Raw genomic sequence first — 11,899 nt, 5'->3', positions numbered from 1 at the left:
AACCAATCAGGAGCCAGCGGGACCCGTCCTCCCCCGCCCCCCTCCCCCGAAGTGTCAACTTCAACTTTTTTCCCCTTCCCTTTCCGCGCGCCATCCCACGTTAACTCCTCCAGTGCTGGACTCCCTCTTCTGGGCCAGGGCCCGAGGACACATCCAGCCGAGAGGCTCCTGCACTGGCCTCAGCGATAGTGCTCGGATCCCTGCAGTCCCTCCCGAGACCCGACTGTATCAGAAGGGGGTTCAGGAAAAAGATCCAGAGCTTTTAACTGAAAGCAGAAGAGGGAGGTGGGAAGGGTCATCCTAGAATCATGCTCTCCAATACAAACCGCGGCACAGCTTTCCTAATTCTCTCCCCAAGCCGGAGATCTGGGGGAAAAAATACCACCTGGGTTAAGACTATCAAGAACTCTGTTACTGCCAGGACTCGAGGCTGGAGGGGCAGAGACCCACACAGGGGGTAAACCGGGGCTACACACAGAGGTGTTGGCAGCCATGTGGAGTTACCGCAGGGTATTTTCCAAGGAAGGAACTGTGCATATGGAACCCCCAAACCTGTTTTCTCTTTTGAAAGACTTCAGTCTTTCTGGGGGTGTTTGCAAGCTTCATTTCCCTGCATAGCCCAGAGTTCCAGGTACAAATATGTGTGAGGGTTTATTCATTCTGGTATCACCTCGCCAACTCCCCCTCGGGAGTGGACGAGATGGTCCTGCAACCTGGTAACAGAGGGATGGCATGATCTCTAGTCTTCTCTTTCAAGAGAACACCGTCCCCAGAGCTGGTCTTAATGACACAGCTTTGCACTGGATTCTGGTTCCCCAGATACAGGTGCTAGAGTCACCCTCCTTTGCCCTTTCTCTGGGATGTCAGTATGGGAAACTCACTGGGGGTCATTACTTAAGAAATCCAGGATTTCTTGAAATCCTTTGCCACCTCACCCACTCCCAGTTGTTTGTCCACTCTTGGGCAGTCGAGGTCATCTCTGCTTCTTTTTAGCCCATCTGACTCCTCTGAGTAGCTATAAGATTCAGAATTCCTACAAGATTCAGGGCTTGTTACCTCCAAAGAGAAAGCTAGCACAGCCCCAAAAGCACTTTTGCTAATACAGGCTCCAGGGGGAAGCCCTGCCTTGGGTTTCAGGAGGCGAAGCAACTCCTCCTAGTGTCCCTTCTCTCTGCTTTTTCAGAAACATGGCAGGCAGGAAGTCTTAATGTGAAGAAATGCTGCAGAATCTCCTTTCCTGGACAAATTACAGGATAGGAATAAATCAAGTTTAGAATGTTTTGGGGAAGCACTTCTGGAGGAAGGGGAGTGGAAAATGACCTCGTCAACCTTTTCCCATAGATGAGCAAAGCACTTTATCTCAGCACAACAGTGTACCAGTCCTGGGACAGTCTGACCTAGGCGGGTAATGAGTAATTCCATTTTGCCACTTACAACATTTCAATCATCAGTCTTTGAGTCTTGCAGCCCCTTAGTCACCACTTCACAGAGTAAAACTGATTTTTCAATCGCCATGAGATCCTATAGATTTTCCTACTTTCTCCTTTGTAAGCATCAGAGAGAAGTGGGATCGAGGCGGCATATCCAGTTCCCCTTGCTCCCTCTCCTGAATGGGTAGTGTTGGGGGGAAGTGGGAGACTTAAACAGACTAGTGAGTCTTGAGTGAACAGGGAGCTCTCTGACCTCCACTGGGAGGGCACTGGTGTCTGGAAATTTCTTTTTTTAATAGAATGAAATGCTCCCAAGGACAGTTCTTTGGAAGTTCTCTTTGGAGAGAGAAGTCTGTTGGTGAACCCCGGACTTTATCCTGTCCCATTTCAACAACAATAACAGCACTTGTTGGCTGGCTTCCTGCGCGGCTGCCCCCCAGGGTTCACCATCAGGGGGAAGTGTGCCCTATGGGTAGCTTCCAGGGCAGCTGCCTCTTTCAAGGTAACCACAAGGTGTCAGGCTTGCCTTAGCGATGTTTAAACTGCTGCTGCCGGGCCTAAAGAAACGGTCTGTGGTTTGTAGGGAAAGCTCTTAGAGAGACGGCATTTGAAAACAGTACAACAAAACAAACCCCAACAAAGCAGCCAGTGAGAAGCCCATAGGCATATGCTGCCAATTCAGAGTTTCCCACATTAATGCTTTTCATCCCCGAATATATACTTAACAGCAGAGGTTGTCAAACTATGGCTTGAAAGCTAAATTCTGCCAGTTGTCTGTCTGCTAGCTAAGAATGTTTTGGTTTTTTTTTTTTTAATGGTTGAAAAAAACGTAAAAGAATAATAATATTTCATGGCACTTGAAGATTTTATGGAATCCAAATTTCTGGGTCCATAAATACTATCTTACTGGAATGCGGCCACACCATTTGTTTATGTCCTGGTGCTTTCGTGCTACTAGGGGAGGGATGAGTAAGCCTGAAATATTTACTGTCTGGCCTTTTAGAGCAAATGTTTGCTGACTCCTCAATTACAGTAAAGAAGCCATTAATTTGGACTCCTCAAATTTGGAATGTGGGGTTATTTAAACCCAGCATATAAGATTTTTATGGAATAAGAAGCTTCAAAGCAATTTCCTGCTCTGAATAAGAAGGAGAAATTATATTAAAAATTAAAATAAGAATATCTTTATCTTTAATTTTGTATCTGACAATTAAGCCTCATTTATTTAATTAGTCCTTAAATAAATGAAAGGGCATTTATGTTTCTGGTGTCTGTTGTGAAGCTTAAGCTTTTAATGAACTTAAACTATTTCTTAGTTTAAGAAAAAGAAAGAAACTATTTCTTAATTTATTACTAGAGTTAATTGTGATGTATATTATACATTTAGAGTAGATACTCGACTCTGGTATTCTGTAGAATTTGAGGTTCTTTAAAATTGGAAGAGGTGTCTAATCTGATCTCTTCCCACCCATAATTTGCAGAGAAGGGACAGATTCAGAAGTTTCGGTGTCTTGCCCAAAGTCTCATAATTAGTGGTGGGTTCTCCCCTAAAATATTAGGGACCTCCTGCATGAAGATACAGTGTGTTGCTTCAAAATTTTATTTGCGATCCATATCTTCTCATTGACATTGAGTGCTTTCTACGGGCCAGGCATTGCTCTGAGCGCTCATTTTCATTTAATCCTCAGTAATAATAGCTTCCGTCTTTCAAGTCCTTGCGGAGGCCCAGGTATCACCCTGAGCCGCTCACACCCATCATCTCACACAATCTTCGCAGCACCCACTGAAAAACATATCATACCGATGAGGAAATGAAGTTCAGAGTAGTTGGATAACTTGCAGGTTGACCAGGTAGTAAGTGGTGGAGATAGGATTCTCAGCCCAGGTCAGATTCATAAAAATGCCAATAGAATATTTTAATTTTTCTGGTAAGATTGTCCTACACAGAATTAGTTTCCCTTTGAGTAGAACCAGACAAAATCATTGGATTACAGGAGGGAATGGACAGCTTTTCTCCAAAGCCTGGCACTGTGCTTAGATATAAACATAGTTGTTTCTTTCTAAACAAAACCAAACCCTTTTGAGCACGATTCCTGTCTATTTTCTGAAACTTTGGCTACTGTGACTCCCCGACTGCCTACTGAGAACACATCTCAGGCAGACCGTGCTGCAGTTTGGATGTCATATTTGTGCTGACATGCACATGCAGGTCTTTATGACAGATATGTGTATGTAGGTGGGAATTCTCTCTATTTTCATCTGCTTAATTCTCTCATAGCCACAAATCCTTCCTTTTGGACACTTTGGCGCTTTACCCAGTATTTGTAAAAACATCAATTCATATTCTTGAGCCCACTTTACGTTCAGTTCCCTAGCTCCCGTGAAGTGCCAGCTACTTTGGTTACTTTTCCTACCTTTCTTTGGCTGCCCTAGCATTCACAGAGAAAATCTTAATTGGCGTGCTAGCTGTCCTGCCAGCTGTGACCCTGATGGCCAGATTCAATGTTGTCATTAGTGCAATGTTGTTATTGACTTTTCCTGCTGAAGATATTTTAATGGATTCAAATACACTGAAAAACACACACAACACACGCACTTTTGTTCTTGACATTTGCATTATCAGTGACCAACTGACAAGTACGGGTCAACCCTGAGGTTGGGTGTCCCAAGCTGTGTAGGAAATGATCCCCACCCTCCTAAGGTAATGTCTGATATGGGCAAGACACATGGGTGAGTTGTCTGGGAGTCTGCGTGAAATGCACCTGAGAGGACTACTGTAAATGGCCAACGAGAGTCACTTGCACATTTGTGAGTGTCCCATGCCATCGGAATGGCCATGGCAATGAGAAGGAAGAGGTGAGGTCATGCGTGCCTGAACACTTCATAGCCAGCAGGTGTCATTGTTGGAACTTGGGATTTATCCTCTCTCTCTCTCTCTCTCTCTCTCTCTTTTACTATTTTCAGACAAACTTTCTCAAAAGTTAGAAATCTCTACTGTCAGGCCATGCAGGTCTGAGGCAGCAGTCCTTCCAAACTGGACAAATAAAACAACTATCAGATTTCTTTCAGTCCCTGGAGACGGTGGCAGGAGGTATTGCTGTACTATCGTCTTATTTCACATAACTTGGGTCTCTCCCCTTTCTGCAGCCCTTTCTTCCCTTCCATTTCTGGTCATTATTAAACCAGTTTCTCTTGATTCAAATGACCAGGCGGGATGGGGGAGCTGGCCAAGCTGAGCTGTCTGCAAGACCTGGGCTCCTCTTAATCATGAGAATAGCTTCGTTTCTATCTACCCCAGTTAATTGACACAAACTCTATTTTCCCCAAATCTTTGCTATTGATTTCAGCCACCAGATGGGAGTCTCACTGCATTTACCTTTAAAGCAAATGTAAGAAGAGACTCTGAAATTGCTCTAAACCACTGGTCTAAACATTTCTGATATATTTAACTTATTGGATCACTTGCAAAGCTGCATCTATTTGCAAAGGCTATTGTACAGGGTCATAGATTGTAAGCTCTTATAGCAGTCACATATAGTCAGGAGTTGTAACTTTTAATTTCTAAATTCTGAGATACTGAGCTATTTGTGTATAACCTGGCCATCCCCTGAAACTTCAGGTATTTATGTGATACCTGAGATTCTGAGTTAGAGCTTTGAGCTATGAAAGTCAGCATTACCCCATACAGCAACTGCTAGAAAAGGTGAAGAAGTGATTAGACTTCGACTAGAGAAATGAATGAAGCTAATTTGAACAGGACAAAGGTAAATCAGAATACTGGGTAAAGGATGATATGGTCCGTATTTTAAAACTTCAATTTCTATATGAGAACAAAGGGAGAGATGTTTGTTTGGTGCAAAATTTATATTTTGGGTAATACATTATCTAATTTAACTTGTATGGTCAGTTTATGTGCACACCACAATTACAAAGACTCTTGAATAGGGCATGAGATCTTGTTGGTTTGTACAGTTTAGTGTTGTATCCTGATATATCCCAGCGTAATCTGAGCAAAGAATAAGAAGGTATCTGCAAAGTTCCCTTGGGGGATTGGGAAGGAAGGAAAAAATATTCAATTTTCCCATTTTGGGAATTCCTAATATTCTCACAAACAGTAGGGACAACCAATTCAATAGGCTGAGCCCTCAATCTTGGGGATTGACCCTGTGAAATTTATTCCTGCAAAGGAGAAGATAAGCCTACTTGTAATTATGCCTAAGAATCACCCTCCTCCCCAGAACCTCTTTTGTTGTTCAGATGCGGCCTCTCTCTTTCTAAGCCAACTCAGTAGGTGAACTCACTGCCCTCCCCCCACCCCACATGAGACTGGACTCCCAGGGGTTTAAATCTCCCTGGCAATGTGGGACAGAACTCCTGGGATGAGCTGGGCCCTGTTATCATAGGAATGAGAAAGCCTTTTTGACTGAAAGGGGGAAGAGAGAAATGAGATAAAAGAAAGTTTCACTGGTTGAGAGATTTCAAACAGAGTTGAGAAGTTATTCTGGAGATTATTCTTATGCATTATACAGATATCCCTTTTTAGTTTGTGGTGTTTTGGAGTGGCTGAAGGGAAGTACCTGAAACTGTTGAGCTGTGTTCCAGTAGCCTTGATTCTTGAAGACGATTATATAACTATTTAGCTTTTGCAATGTGACTGTGTTATTGTTGAAACCTTGTGTCTGATGCTCTTTTTATTCACAGTATGGACAGATGAATAAAAAAAATCAGGATAAAAATCAATAAATGAGGGGGGATAAGGGTAAAAAATTGGGTAGAATTAAATACTAGTGGTCAGTGAGAGGGAGGAGCACAGGGTATGGGGTGTATGAGTTTTTATTTCTTTTTCTGGAGTGATGCAAATGTTCTCACAGTATTGTGAGATGATGATACTGTAAGACCCTGATTATATACCATGGATGGACTCTATATGTGTGAAGACTTCTCAATAAAATATTTTTTATAAAGAAAAAAAATTTAAATTAAAGAGGAGTAACAAGCAAATGGTCCATAAAATCATAAAAATAAAAGACAATGGACAAACTGGAAGAATATGTACAACACATACAGAAAGAGTTGTTTCCCATAATCTATAAGGAACCCTTACAAATCAGTAAGACAAAAATGGGCCTACCAAGAAGAAAACAGGCAAGAGTCAGGAACTGATGCTTCCCAAAAGAAACATTAGAAACGACCAATGAACTAATAACAGAATCACCTGCACAAGTAATCAAAAAAAAAAAAAAAAAAAAGAAAAAGCTGTATCCATTTCTCTTTGTTTTAGGCGGGAAGAAAAGAGGGGAGAAGGCAAGGAGCTGGGATCTTCAGAAGAGAGGGCAATTTCATAGAGCAGATGTCATGTCTGTTCACTGTCATTAAGGGAGTTATGCCCCAAATCAGGAGTGACATTGAAGAAAGTGCTGTCCTTTGACTCAATGCGTGAGCACAAACAAGTGTTCAATGTGCAAGTCCATGCAATATATATAGTTTTTATCAATGGCGTTATTTACTCATAGGTAATTGGAATATGAAGTGCTAAGAAGAGTGCAGGGCACATAGCAAGCACTATTTAAATGCTAGTTATTGCCTATCATCGTTATCATCTCCCACCTGAGCTGGTAGCCAGTAAGTCATGCATACTTTGGTTTGAGAGCATGGACCACTAGGAATGTTTGAATTCTTAGTGATCAGAGAAAAGAGCACCAAAAGACATAAACAAATGATGGCAGAATTTTATACATGGTGATGGAGAAATCTAGGATCCCAGGAAACAAGCCAGGCCCCCACTCATACCTGTCCCACCTGTTCCTGCTCAACTCTCTGCAGCGCTCCATAGAGGAAGAGCTTTCTCATCACACAAACGATGACAGAGTACACAGGCAGGGGTGTTCAAAGAAAAGCCTTGCATTGGCCCCACCCATTCTAATTTTCAAATATTCTTGAGCTGTATTAGAAAAGAGCATCGTTTTGATCCTGGCTGGGAAGCCCTGTTATTTTTGGTTGTTTGTCTGCTTTCAGACACCTAGGCCCAGGGCAAATTGTGCAGCTGTCTACCAATCCCACTTCCCATTTCCTGAGATTATAGCAATGCTTCCCTCCCCACTTTTCTTTTTTTTTTTTTTTACCAGAATATTCTTTCCTGCACTTTCCTCTTTCTGGAGTCTCTTCATGCCTGTTGGCAGCATCAGTGTTAGAGGGGGGTGGAACTGAGAGGGCCTCTTCTTTAATCTCTTGCTTCACAGATGGGAGATTTGAGACCTAGTGGCTGTTGGCACTTACCGGAATCACACAGCTGGTTAGAGCAGGAGATCCAGGGCCAGAGATTGGGTGCTCAGCTCAGTATATTCTCTGTCGCATTGCATTCCACTCTCTCCTAAAAAGCCAGAACTGAGCCCTGTGGGTTTGAGTAACATGGTCACAGCCACAGAGCTGTCTGTGGGCAGGCTAGGGAGTGAAATCCAGGCCTACTGAGCATATTTCATCATCACCCCAAACCAACTGACAGGGCTATTTTCATTTGGACCCATTCCTCTTTGTTTGTTTGGTTTTATTATTCAGTAAAAAGCCCTCCCACTATGGATGCATTCTAAGTATAAAGAATTTAGACATATTTAGTGATTTACAAAGAAATGTTTCACCCTGTGTGAAACTGTCATAGATTGTAAAGGTATTGGCCTTAAAAGATGATGGCCTTATAAGGAAAGGTCTTAGGCCTTCAGAGGAGAGCAGGATTTAGGGCCCCCATGTGGTGAAGGTGGAAGGGGAAGAGGTGGCATAGACATGGCCTGGGGCACTGTGTGGAAAAAGCATCGAAGCTTCCCGTTTTGGAGGATTTTTTTCATATCTTACTGGGCACATGTGTGTGTCTACACATGTGTTTTGATGGGACGGAAGGAGAAGTGGTAAACCTTTCCATTTCTCCTCTTCCTTATATTTCTTCTCTTCTTCCAGTCTCCATGGCTTTCTCCCCAGGATCTCTCTTCTTTTTGGACTTTATGCAATTTTCTCCTCTTTCTGAATTTTCTTTTCTCCTTTTCCAAATCCCTGTGTTTATGCTTTCAATAAGAAATTCCATGCAGCGACTAAGTGCCTCAAATTGTCCTGGGCATCAGGGGCAAAGAAATGCAAACGGCAATTCCTGTGTTTTCATCATCTCTTTCATTAAAACAGCTCCTAGTCAGATCAGAGAGTATGTTATAAAACCAAATAATAACAATATCATGTTGTAAGAAGGATAGTAAAAATAGGCAAAAAGCCTGGTATACAGGATAGGAATTCAGTCAACATTTGCTGATTGAAATTAATACATTATTAGAGTCTGGGGAAGGTTGTGATATCTATGCTCTGGTGGGCAAGGACTGGTTTGCAAAAAGTTCTATTTGAGTAATATTTGTATTGGATTTTAATAAATGAGTAGGGGTTCTTCATGCACTGGAGTGGGGAAAAGCATTTCAGAAAGGTGGATTTGAAATATACTCACACACAGATGTGTCAATCTATATATAGGTGCTATACATCTATACATGTATACATACACATGCACTCATGTATCTTCCTATCTCCCCATCTCTCTTTCTATCCCTATCTCTGTCTCCATCTTCATCTCCATCTCCATCTCTATCTCTAGGCAAGAAGACATTAAAGGCTGGTGCCTTTGGGAAAGGAGGGGAGTTGGGTGCTGAATGGCAGGCCATACAGCTGGGAAAAGTCAGCTGGGGCCACTCTACGAAGGGGTGTTCCTGTTACCCTGGGTGCCGTGAATTTTCTTCCCAAGGGCAGTGCAGACTCGTTAAAGACTTTTAGACAGGGTAATGACATGACTGTATATGACTTTCAAAAGGACAAACTTAGCAATTATGTAGAATAAGGATTGCATTAAGGAAGAGATTGGAGTAAGGGGACCTATTAGAACAGGATTTCAAGAGACGATGTGGGCCTGAGCTGAAAAAGTGGCAGTGGAGGTGGACAGGAATCCTCTTGGGCTTTTCTGAGTTAGCAGGGTGGGGACCTGGGGGTGGGGGTGGGACCGGGCGCAGGGAGAGGGCTGACTGGTTGAGGACTGGGGCAAAGGGACATACCCTCGGCTGAGCTGAGGGAAACTGGAAGAAGACAATGTGCATATGTTATGTTGTTTGGGGGGTACAACAATTGGGGGAATAATAAGCTTGTTTTTTGACCTGCTAAGTGCTCTCTGGAACTCTAGATTGAGGCAGACACATGTAAATGAAGCCCAGACAGTGATGGGGACATAAATGCAGACTTGGGAGCCAAATGACATAATGGTGTTGATGAAGTTGTGAGTGGGAGTATGCTCTGTTTCATGAACATCTGTCAGACTAGGGGTTCTCTTTCTTTCCTGCTTAAATCGTACCCATCTTTTAGGTTTTCCTATCCCTCCACTTTTCTCTCTTTTTACCCTTTGAAAAGCACAGGGGAAAGCCCCCCTCCAATCACTCCTGCTGTCTCCTCTCTCCCTATACCTGGGGCCTTACCAGAAGCAATAGGCACCCTTGGGTTTCCTTTGTGGAACCCGGTGACTTTCACCCTGGTGGGGTTCTCTGGGCTACATGTGTCCTTCCATTGAGCTGTTGACTGATTCAAAATGTCATCCCACCTTTGGGTGGGATGCCCCGAAGGAGGAGAGTCTTGGCTAACTTGGGGAGAAAAGGCGGAATCTTGACTTGAGTGACTTGACTTTTTGAACCTCCCCAAACACCGCTTGAAAATACTGGACAAGTTACTGGGTTGTTCCTGCCAGTTTGGCTAAGAAGTGACATTACTGGATCCCATCACCTCTTGGCTCTGAAAAGTGAGGGCAGGAAGGAGGAAGTGAGGGAAAGCAAAGCAGGGAAAGAATTTACGGAGGAGATACCGTCTGGATTTTCAGCAAAGCACTGGGGAAACCAAGGTGGAAGAGCAGTGGGGTCTGTGGACCACCTCGGGCCTCACTCTGTCCCACCTTCAGCTGGGAGGTGGGCCTGAGCTGGGGCAGCCAGAAGCAGCTTTTCCTCTACCACTATCCTGGGTCATGGGCTCATGTTATGCCCTTTTTATTTAAATGCCAGAGTTTAAATCAGAGAAACTCACACCTTTAAGCTTCATGCCTTTTGGGTTGTAGAGGCTCCATTGGAAATTTTATCTGCCACTTGGGCTCACTGCTGTCATCTCTGCTATCCATGATTCCCATTCCCACTGCCTGCTCCCTTCTCTACTTCCAGAGTCAAGCAGAGAGGCGTAAGGCCTAGAGCGAGGCAATGTGCATGGACTCTAGGTTGACAAACGATGGAAGAGATGAGGCAGGTATTCTACAAAGCATTTCTAAATCAGAAGTTGGACAAAAAATTTGAGGGCAATAGCTTGATGAATGGTAGCCCTCCCATCTTGGTGCTGTCAGGATTAGGAAGCAGGATGGTTGAGAGCAGGATGAATAGATGCAATTGGTTGCTGTGCACGCAGCTTGTCTCTAGGGTCCTCATTTATGAGAACTGTGCCCCCCAAGGCCATGTTGTGCATAACCAGCGCAATCATTAAGAGTTTCCATGTGTGGGGAGCTTTTTCTGTCACTCTTTTTTCCTTCTTCCCCTCTTAAAGGCCTTTCCCTTGTTGACTGTTGGCTGAAATTCTATCATCACACATTTGTTTTGAAAAAAAGACTTTGACCTGCTTAAGGGAAAGATACATGCAAAAGGGAAACATTCAAAATCTGTTATCAGTTATTTTTACCTTAGTGTAAATGAGGGCTCTGGCAGCGACGTTTGAGAAAGGGAATGAGGATGCATTAGAAGAATTAAAGAGAGGAACAGTAAGTGTGGTAGTAGGGTGGAGGGTAGGGCTGGGAACGCAGAGGGTGGAGGGGAGATGAGATTGGAGGGGCAGGGGTTCAGACAGGAAGGGTTTGAAGCCTCTGGGTTTCCACACTATAATTTTGTCTAGATGAAGAGAGTGGGAGCCTACAGCTCACCTCAGTTTTTCTTGGCAAAACAAATTAAATAAATTGCAAACTCCTGAAGGGCAGAACTGTATCATACTCTGTAATTACTTGAGTCCCAAATAATGCCATTTGCTCAGTGGACTCACTGTGTCCTAATGGACAATCAGAAGGACATTCTTCCTATATCATAAAACAATTGAAAGCTCCAAGAGATCAGGATCTTTAGGTAGAATTTCTGAAAAATCCAGCGTCTGATGGAGCTGGGGCTGGATCCTGCCTTGGTACTCTGTAATTTGGGGAAGCGAATTGGACTGATCCCTGTTTCTGATTTCTCAGTCATATAAGGGCTGTTGTTTCAGGTGCAAGCACTGGCTCAGCCCTATCGGATTTTCAAATATTTTAACAACTTACTGTGTTTGAGAAGGACCATTCCTCCTCTTTGGGCATGAGAAGGGCTTGATGGACCTCCAGAAGTTGGGAAATGGGCTTCTAGGAGGCTACAAATCTCCCAGAGTTGAGTGCATTCGTCTGTGCAGATGTG

The sequence above is a fragment of the Tamandua tetradactyla genome, chromosome 8, assembly GCF_023851605.1.
Source record: "Tamandua tetradactyla isolate mTamTet1 chromosome 8, mTamTet1.pri, whole genome shotgun sequence".
NCBI lineage: Eukaryota > Metazoa > Chordata > Mammalia > Pilosa > Myrmecophagidae > Tamandua > Tamandua tetradactyla.
This window is presented reverse-complemented; position numbering follows the sequence as displayed.